Source organism: Euprymna scolopes, chromosome 15 (genome assembly GCF_053919585.1).
Source record: "Euprymna scolopes isolate OS-2025 chromosome 15, ASM5391958v1, whole genome shotgun sequence".
Lineage (NCBI taxonomy): Eukaryota > Metazoa > Mollusca > Cephalopoda > Sepiida > Sepiolidae > Euprymna > Euprymna scolopes.
In genome coordinates this window covers 93,531,863-93,541,416 of record NC_136496.1, presented here as the reverse complement: position 1 = coordinate 93,541,416, position 9,554 = coordinate 93,531,863, and positions in this window count along the sequence as shown.

Here is a 9,554-nt window from a genome sequence, read left to right as displayed (position 1 = left end):
AAGGCCTTTCACAAAGTCTGGAACGAAGAGCTGCCAATTAAATCGTACGGTATAACTGGACGTATACTAAATATAATTAGATCCTTTCTACACAATGGGACCATCCAGGTTGCCATTGATGAACGTACATACAAACAGCATAACATTAATGCGAGAGTACTTCAGGGGTTTATTACTGGACAACTATTATTCCTGATATTCATTAATGATAAAGATAAATATATTTGCTGGTGATATAATGCACTATAACATACACGACGGAAGAACGGACGTACACAAATCCAAATCGTTAGAAAATGACCCCCAGACCGAAGTGGAATGGGGCCGTAAATGGATGGTAACACTTAATGTTATTAAGACTAAACTGCTCTCCTTTAACAATCACAAGACACCTCACCACCCACCGATATTCTTCCTACCCGAGAATTCTTCCTGCAAACTCCTCAGCTTTACATTCTCGGGCAGTATGAACTGGAATAAATACATTGAGGACATTGCGAAAGCTGCTGCAAAGAAGGTGGGTTCCTTCTATCCTGCTAGAAAACTACTCAGATCTGAGAGTATCCTTTACCCGTACAAAGAAATGTGTTCAGATGAACTCCTTACACTTGTGCCCCCCTTGACATACATGCCCCCGACAAACACGCTTAGCAACAAAATCACACCCCTTCAGGCATAGTTACATTGACACACCGGTTCTCGTCAGATCACCGAAGTTAAGCAACGTTGAGCCTGGTCATTACTAAAATGGATGACCAATTTGGCAAAATCCAGGTGCTGTATGTAGGAGGACGTCGACACCTCCCTGCAAAAAGTAAAAAAAAAACCTAATGTCGTCATCTCCCGTAACGGGGATATACATGCAACTGGGGACCGCTTGTGAATTTCCTACTCCCATGAAACTTCCTCCTTAGGAGGAAGCCGGTTAAACCCTGAATAGGGTTGGTGCTGACTGCACCCCCTTCAGTTTTGAGGGCTCTAAATGCTAGAATGCTTTTTATCTAATAGTTTTTTCATTCGGACTTTGGAATTCCATTCCTACTACCTGCTTCCCTGACTGTACTGACATGCAGAAGTTTGAATATAATATAAACCAACATCTTGTTCATCTTTCTTAGGAATGGTTCGAAATAGTAACTCCTTACATCCACGTAGCAATATGCCTTGTTAGGGGTGAACATGAGTAAAAAAATTATGTGTAAATGACAGTTATACCGGAAAAATAAAGTAGCAGTCTTTAGAAACAAGTATGTTCGGGCCATAAAAATAGAAAAAAAGAAAAACTATAGCGACAGTTCATAAAGATGGAGACTTTATTTTTCAGCAATGTAGAGTACAAAATTGACTTCGTGGCTTAGTGGGGGATGCCCTTTTCTCTTCCCTGTAACCTCTTTCCCACAGAAGAGACGTAGCGAGCCTTTCTTTGTTCTATCGTTATTTCCATGGCAAGTGCTCGTCTAAGCTCCATTCTCTGGTCCCCCCCCCTCGCCAATCTTTTTCCAAGAACATCCGACTAGCTGAAACCACCGTCAATAATTTCCCCCAGTCCTTATCTGTGCCTAAATCAAAGCGTAGATTCCATGAACAAAGCTTCTTTCTTAGAACTGCACGCCTGTTCCGCTTGCCTGTTTCCCTCCCGACTTCAACCTGGATGTCTTCAAGTTCAACACAAACAAATTCCTGATGAACCGCCCCCTTAAGTAATGACACTTTATCAATTCTCCAATACTATTACTACACTATCCCATTGATTACTGTACACACAATAACCCTTATCCCCTAGTGGCCCTTGGGCCTTGATAAGTGGTGACCTCCATGTAAAAAAAAAAAAATTTCGTCGTCTCACGTCTAAGAGCTAATTTTATTATGTCTTATTTTATTATTTCGGTACTTATATAGAGAAGGGACCGTGCTGAAATAATATCGTTATTATTTAGAAACCTATTCTTAACATGGGGAGGGTGCGCTTTTATTTAACAATTTAATAAACAAAAGAAACCGAAAAACTTAACTTAAAACTTAAACTTAAAAATACAATTAAAAAATAGCACAGTACTTGCTCTGCATAAGCACCATTATTTCTTTTAAAAACGCTATATTAAATAAAAAGTTTAGAAGCAATGTCGAAAAATAATTTACTTGACTGAAATAGGAATTCATTTATTTATTTGATGTAAATAAGCATTTTGAAAAGAGAATGGAGCTTATATTTCGGTTCCTCTCTTTTGCTTGAGATCTGATTCCATTTTTAACCTCCTCAAGTATGTCACACACATTATATATATATATATATATATATATATATATATATATATATATATATATATCGTCAAGGGTTTGAGTTTCATTATAGAAACGTTGATTTTATTTGAATAAAATAAAATTCGCATCAAGTGCGCTTGAAAGCCAAATCACAACGTAATATTATGAAAATAAAAAAATATTTTACTTGTTTTAAATTTATAACATAAATATATTTCGGAACTATACTCCATCCTCAGTATGTTTTTTTTTCTTTCTTTTTTCTTTTCTCCCTCCTTGCCATATTGTAAAGTTGCAGAAAGAAATATATGTGTGTGTGCGTGTACACACACACACACACACACACACACACACACACACACACACACACACATATATATATATATATATATATATATATATATATATATATATATATATAGCCTTTGAGATTTGAAAAAAAAATCACTCGACCGTCGGTCGAGTGTGAGGGAAAATTTACTCGCCCCAAAATATTTTTACTCGTCCGACTTTATGTCTTTGTTTCAGTCAATAATAGTAAATAATTTTACAATTCAGGAAATTACCGTGTGTATAATCTAACAAGAAAATATTTGTTTAACTCTTGTAAATCAACTATTTTATTACTACAAACATTTCAGTGAATAGTTAACAAAACATTAAAATACAACACAAGTTTCTTTATATAGCATCATTCATATTATTGTTCCAATGAATCATTTCTTCGGATGCTGATACGCAGTATCAAAATGACAATTGAAATATAAATAATTCAAGACTGTGTTTATTGGTACCGTTAGAAAACGAATATATCAAACTTCATACACAAAGAAAACATAATGTAAAACCACACCCTTGAAATAAATATATTTTTAAAATGCAAAACAAATATTAGAGATCCATTTTGTCATTAAAACATTTCAATATGAAGTCTCTAATGGAAAAATATTCTGAAACACACAATCATCCTAGCACCTCAAAACAATCAGAAATAGTTACAATAATTACTGGACAAAACTCGAAGCGAGATCATAATAAAAATGGACATTTAGCATCATATAGCATTGAACATTTCAGCGAAATTTATATAGATTAACCTAGTAATTAAATAGCTTTGTTAATGAAATAATAAAGTTTTTTTTTATACATTTATTCTATATTTTTTATTTTTTAAAAGGCAAGTCGAAATATTATATCATGTATAACATGTTACTAATAATCAGCCGTTTTGATATTTTTATGTGTTTACATTTTTATAATTCATGTCCAGATTTGTTTATATCCTGATACATTTCTATCGTACCTGGAATAAATAATGTTTGTTTACGAAGAAACAAAACTGAAGCGAAAACTTATTACTTACTTGGTGTATAATTTAATTTTCGGTGCGTGCTTGACGGAACGATGCGTTTTTTCCTCTTTCAAATGTTCGTCTTTACTTTTGTGAGCATGAAGTGTATGTAGTTGTAGCGTCGAAGAACTTTTTCCAAATGAATTTCAAAATCAGAGAGCTAAATGAAGGCAACATTCTGACTACACGCCGAATGTGTAAATTTGACCTCTTGTTGACCTTTAGCGTGACCACTCTTTTTTCAATACGATATTCCAATGGTCTCACAGCTAGAGATGAAAGAATTCACAAATGATGAGACAAAGGTCATTCTAAGTCACCTCATATTTGAGGGTCGTAAAATAAATCATTTTTCCCGTTTCTTTATTTAAAAAATTTTTATCGACTGGCGAGCGAGTGATTTACAACTTTTAGTCTCCCCAACAAATTTTCAATCGACTGTGGCGACCGGTCGTGTAAAGTCTCAAAGGCTGCATATATATATGAATATATATGAGAAAAAATTTGATAAACTATGTTAAAAGAAAAACGCTTTAACTGTAGTTAAGAACATATTTAATTTTCAAAAAAGGAGACACATATGACGTGGATTGTCCTTAATCCGTGGAGTTTCGAGAGAAATACTTTCCCTCACCTCAGAGGGAAGGAATTAGCAAAATGCGGAATCGGATTCTGCTTGCAAAGTATTTAATGAAAATGAAAATGAGCCATAGAGTTTACTTGCAAAAGTTTTAAAATAATGAGGCAGACAGAATGGGGAAAAAGAAAAATGATTTCACGTGAATGGATAGTCGAGTAAAGAGTAGAAGATCCAATGGCGGTAAAATCAAAAAAATGTTGGTAAAAGTCCGGTATCCAGAAGTAAAAATCCAAAGCCATCCCAATACTGGTAGGTATTTTGAGGTCATCCAAAATACAAAATTCCGTGAAATAATTCACAAATGGGTACAAGGAAAAATATATGTATATGTACGAATGTATATGTATATATATATATATATATATATATATATATATATATATATATATATATATATATATATATATATATATATATACAGTGGGGAAAATAAGTGTTGGACACATCCCATTATTCTTTATTTAACACATTTTTATGCAGCGAATGACACAAAAATTTAACAAGAAATAGTTACTAATTTAACAATAACAAATAACGTTAGAAATTGGAACCTTTTAATACATAACAAGAATTATATAATAAAAACGAGAATAGCCGGAAAAAAAGTATTGGACACATTGTTTTAAATTATATTTTATTATTATTTTTTATAAATAATGCTGGAAATTGTTATTTGCATTGTAATTTGTTGACACTATTATACGTTTTAGAAGTTTCTCGATTGTTGTAGACCATACTCTACGTCGTTGGAAAGTATTGGAACATGTTAGTCACCAGTAAGCCATCACGCGTGAAGGTTATCAGAATGAGTAAACGTAAAGAACTCTCTTAAGTCGTCTGTGATAAGATTATTGCTGAGCACAAGAATGGAATTGGTTATCGGTGTATATATGCTCAATTCAAAATCCCTGTAAGCACCATAGGGAACCTTATTAGAAAATGGAAGGTGCATGACTCAACCCTGAACTATCCGCGCACTGGAGATCCTCGCAAGATGTTGGATCGAGCAGTGAGAAAGATAGTACAAAAAGTTCAGCAGCAACTGAGAACCGCACGAGGTGAACTTCAGAAACATTTGGAAGAAGCAGGGATAGTAGTAACAAAACCAACGATTAGTAATGTACTCCGACGCAACGGTCTTAAATCGCGTACACTCGAAAGACACCATTACTAAAAAAATGTCATGTTAATGCTCGTCTGGAGTTTGCAAGAGACCACTTATTGAAAACAGATGATTACTGAAAGAATATGATCTGGTTCGATGAGACGAAAGTGGAACTTTTCGGCATTAACTCTGTACGTCGAGTATCGAGAAGAGATGGCACAGCGCACGATCCCAAGAACACCCTCCCCACTGTAAAGTTTGGTGGTGAAAATGTCATGCTCTGGGGATGCTTCTCTTCAAATGGTACTGGGCCACTTCATATTATAGATGGAAAGATGAATGCAGCCAAATATCGGGAAATTCTTGAAAATAATCTTTAGCCTGCTTCCAATGTGTTAGGTATGGATCTTTCAACAAGATAATGCTCCCAAACATACTGCTAAAATAACCTCCAATTGGTTCGTACATAACAAAATAGATGTTCTTAAGTGGCCCAGTCAGTCCCCAGACTTAAATCCTATAGAAAATCTATGGAGAGAGCTCAATCATGGTCCACCAGCGAGATCCACGTAATATTCAGGATTTGAAGAAAGTATGTGTTGAAGAGTGGGCCAAAACATCGCCTGAACGTTGTCACAAATTAGTTTCGTCGTATAGAAAACGTCTCGAAGCTGTAATAGCCAATAAGGGGTTTTCAACTAAATATTAGATGAAATTGTGTTAGTGTGTCCAATACTTTTTTTCCGGCTATTCCGTTTTCATTATATAATTTTTGTTATGCATTAAAAGGTTCCAATTTCTAAAATTATTTGTTATCGTTAAATTAGTAACTATTTCTTGCTAAATTTTCACATCATTCGCTGCATAAAAAATGTGTTAAATAAAGAATAATGGGGTGTGTCCAACACTTATTTTCCCCACTGTATATATATATATATATATATATATATATATATATATATATATATATATATATATATATATATATATATATATATATATATATATATTGTTTACGCGTTTTGTTTACAAACAAACGTTTGAGCCCTCTACGAGTAGCGGACGGATGTTTATTTAAATAATCGTTCGGACAGGTTAATTTCGGCCACCGATTCCGTAGTCAAAGGGTAGGACTGCCGACTGTCATCACGACGGTTCTAGGTTCGATCCTCGGCTTGGGAGAGGTGTTAGTCTAGCGGCACTGATGAGTTGTGAAACAACGAAACATGTCTGTATGTCGATGACTAAAATATATTTTATAAAGCTCCCCTCTTTGGTAGAGCACTCTCGTAAATTATCTTACTCGCTACTTAATTTAGCTGAAATAATGCGAAGCTCGCGATTTGTTTACAAACAAACGTTTGAGCCCTCTACGAGTAGCGGACGGATGTTTATTTAAATAATCGTTCGGACAGGTTAATTTCGGCCACCGATTCCGTAGTCAAGGGGTAGGACTGCCGACTGTCATCACGACGGTTCTAGGTTCGATCCTCGGCTTGGGAGAGGTGTTAGTCTAGCGGCACTGATGAGTTGTGAAACAACGAAACAGGTCTGTATGTCGATGACTAAAATATATTTTATAAAGCTCCCCTCTTTGGTAGAGCACTCTCGTAAATTATCTTACTCGCTACTTAATTTAGCTGAAATAATGCGAAGCTCGCGATTTGTTTACAAACAAACGTTTGAGCCCTCTACGAGTAGCGGACGGATGTTTATTTAAATAATCGTTCGGACAGGTTAATTTCGGCCACCGATTCCGTAGTCAAGGGGTAGGACTGCCGACTGTCATCACGACGGTTCTAGGTTCGATCCTCGGCTTGGGAGAGGTGTTAGTCTAGCGGCACTGATGAGTTGTGAAACAACGAAACATGTCTGTATGTCGATGACTAAAATATATTTTATATATATAGTAACTACTTCATTTACTCACACTAAATTAATATACGAAAGTATAGATTTATGCGTAAACTAAGTATTTACTTCAAATAGCTCAATACGTAGGTAGAGCTAGTTAGTAATTTATAAAATATATATGGCGATTAAGCTACACTGAATATTCGGCGTTTCATCCACTATAGAATTCGTCAGGCTTATGCGCGAATTTTGTGGTTGTTTCTCGTTTTTATATATGTTGAGGATTTTAGTTAGCCAATCAGCTTTCTAGTATCAACCGCGCCCCTCCCATCAGCCAATGGGCATGCATTTTATCGAACAAAGGATCTGTTTTAGAACTAGGTTAGTGGTTTAAGGCAGACGCTTTTCCTCATTTTTTCTCTTTATATATATATATATATATATATATAAATATACATATGTGTACACAAATACATACACACATACACACACACATATATGTGTGTGTGTGTGGTCGTTTATGTATATTAATGTTTATTTACTTTATTTATTTGTTTGTTTTCTATTGTTTTTGTTAGTTTTAAAGCTATTTTGTATCGCTATCCTAGAGTAAGTTTTATTATGTGAACACAGTTGTTTGCTATTTCTCGTCAGTTTAATAGATTTTGGGGTTCTTTAAATTACAGGATAGCAAATTTTCATGAAAGCATAATTTACATGGGTCGTCTAAATGTCCGCATTTTCTTATTATTTTCCATTCGACTACCGGCGAATGTCCGCTTTCTTTGAGTTCCCAGTTCGCTAGTGTTGTTTTTATACGGTGTTTTTTTTTAATTTTTGAATGTACTTTTGTGGTCATAGTATCGGGTTTTGAAATCTAAGGAAGTCATGCCTACGTAATATTTCTTGTTATTCGGGTTTTCATTCGCAAATATTGTTGCTTGATAAACTACGCTTTTTGTTAGACATTTATTTTGAACTGGGCAAAGTGTGCGGTGTTTACAGTTGCATTTATCTTGTTCGTTATTAGTATTTTTATTTATGGTATGGCTGTTCTTGAGCGGGGTTGGTTTGTTATTATTATTATTATTATTATTATTGTTATTATTATTATTATTATTATTATTTCTGCTAGTGTTGGTTTTATTTTTGTCATGGTGTTTACTTTTTTATTGTTTATTTTGCTGTTGTTTACATTGTTTTTATTTAGTATTTGGTTATTATGTGCTTTAATTATCATCTCTAAATTTTCGCAACAACTGTAAGATAACTTCAAGATATTTTAATTGAAGATTTTGTGTAAGGGGTTTGTTGCGGGAAAGTGTTTTTCAATAAGGTCTCGATATTTCTTGCCAAGTTATGTTTTTTACATTTGATTGTATGGGGCTGTATACCAAATTATAGTTCTTTTTCTTCTATTTTAAATTTTATTATAGTTGTTTGTCTTTTGTTGCTTATATTTGATATCGATATTTTTGTATCCACTATTTTTAAGGCTGTTTCGTAGATATCGGTTGATCTGTTAAATGTTATATATATATATATATATATATATATATATATATATATACATGTGTGTGTGTATGTGCATGTATGTGTGTACACATATGTATATTTATATATATATATATATAAAAGAGAAGAAATGAGGAAAATCGTCTGCCTTAAACCACTAACCTAGTTCTAAAACATCCTTTGTTCGATAAAATGCATGCCCATTGGCTGATAGGAAGGGGCGCGGTTGATACTAGAAAGCTGATTGGCTAACTAAAATCCTCAATATATATAAAAACGAGAAACAACCACAGAATTCGCGCATAAGCCTGACGAATCCTACAGTGGATGAAACGCCGAATATTCAGTGTAGCTTAATCGCCATATATATTTTATAAGTTACTATATATATATATATATATATATATATATATATATATATATATATATTGTTGAAACTCTACTAAACACACGGAAATATAACTACAACACAAAAGTAAAAAAGAACAGATATACTGAGAGCAAGAAACTATATACAATATTTACATAGTCCTTTAGTATAGTCATGGGTAGATCGTCCCTGAAGAAGGTGTGAGCTAGTTAGTCGTCGACTCTCGGTCTCGTTGTCTCTCTGAGTGTCTCGTTGGGTCTCTCGTTGGGTCTTTCCTGGCTTTACGGTGCGAACCATATTTATATGGTTGACACTTTACGTATGCTAATTAGGTAGATCCTACAACAACACCCCCTTCCAAGCATTGGAGTCCCTTTTGGATTTCAAAACGGCTTCATATATGGGATGATGATTATGCAATATTTTGTTGCAGGTCCCATTTGCATACTTTATATGA